The sequence below is a fragment of the Pteropus medius genome, unplaced genomic scaffold, assembly GCF_902729225.1.
Source record: "Pteropus medius unplaced genomic scaffold, Ma_sr-lr_union100, whole genome shotgun sequence".
Taxonomy (NCBI): domain Eukaryota; kingdom Metazoa; phylum Chordata; class Mammalia; order Chiroptera; family Pteropodidae; genus Pteropus; species Pteropus medius.
In genome coordinates, this window is record NW_024349505.1 from 4,140,450 (window position 1) to 4,141,675 (window position 1,226).

Sequence of the window (1,226 nt, forward strand, 5' to 3'; positions counted from 1 at the left end):
CTCACATATGTAAACATTCTTCTTTAGCAGGAAGAAGTCAGAAAGCACCAGGAGATGAATCTTATTCTATTTTTCAACAAACATGTAAAAGTGAAATTCTCATTCTACTTTTCAGCAAATATTTATTCTAAAGAAGTTTGATATTATAAACATTACATTCATAAACAAACTGAATTAAAGAAAACATATTTATATTAAGTTAGTCAAGATTTTACAGTTTATATATTTTGGAGCCAAGACTGGGACACAGATCAGATTGAATAAAAAATTTGCTTTTTAATCGCTTTGTCATACTACCTTATTGAATGTCGATTCTATACTAGGCACTGTATTAGATGATAAAGAAATAAAAGTTAATGAGACACACTTATTTGATAAGCCCACAACCTAGAAAGAAAACATGGAAGCAACATATGACGATAGAGTTGTGAACCTCATATCATGTGCAAAAACACAGCATAGAGGGTTTAATATTCGGGCAGAGATTTTGAAGATCGCTAAGCATTTGCTAGAAAGAGAAAGAGCCTCTTATAATTATATATAGCATGTACTTAAATTAACTGTATAGTTAATGCTAGAATCCTAAATTTGACCATCAAGAGAGGTTGGCCTGCTTGTGGCCTTTGGCAAAGACTTTATATGTTGGTTGCAATAAAAGGGTATAAAAAAGGGAATGTCCCACCACCATGCCACCCTGAACACACCTGATCATGTCTGATCTCAGAAGCTAAGCAGGGTCAGGCTTGGTTAGTACTTGGATGGGAGATCACCTAGGAACACCAGGTGCCGTAAGCATAAATAAATAAATGGGAATGTTATGAGGGCTGTGAGGCGTGAGTTCTGCTTAAATAAGCAGTGTTAGTTTCTAGGATTATATGGCCTAAGGGCAAGCAAGTCAGAAAAAGTTCATTCTGCTACTTTGGTTTTATAAAAAAAATATGGGTGATTTGGGACCGAGACTGTGTTTCTTTGAAAAACAACAGTTGTAGAAAGCAATCCCAACTCACAGAGGTATTGCAGAAATCAAAACCTTTTAGAGTTCTTCCTTTTCATCAAAAGGAAGTCTTTCCCTTTTTGTTCATGTCCAGCCCTATGCTGTTAGAATCCTTATCATATCATGGTATCTGTAGTCTCCCACTGGGTTATGAAGTATTCTTTAGATACTTTAAGTTGCTGAATTATTTGCTATGTCATCTGTTTAATGAGTAGATAAAACAACAGTACCT

At 35.0% G+C, this 1,226-nt stretch overlaps 1 pseudogene; it reads left to right on the forward strand.

Moving 5' to 3' along the window:
- Positions 1–676: 676 nt before the first annotated feature.
- On the forward strand, positions 677–795 carry LOC120618156 (uncharacterized; annotated as a pseudogene).
- The last annotated feature ends 431 nt before the right edge of the window (positions 796–1,226 follow it).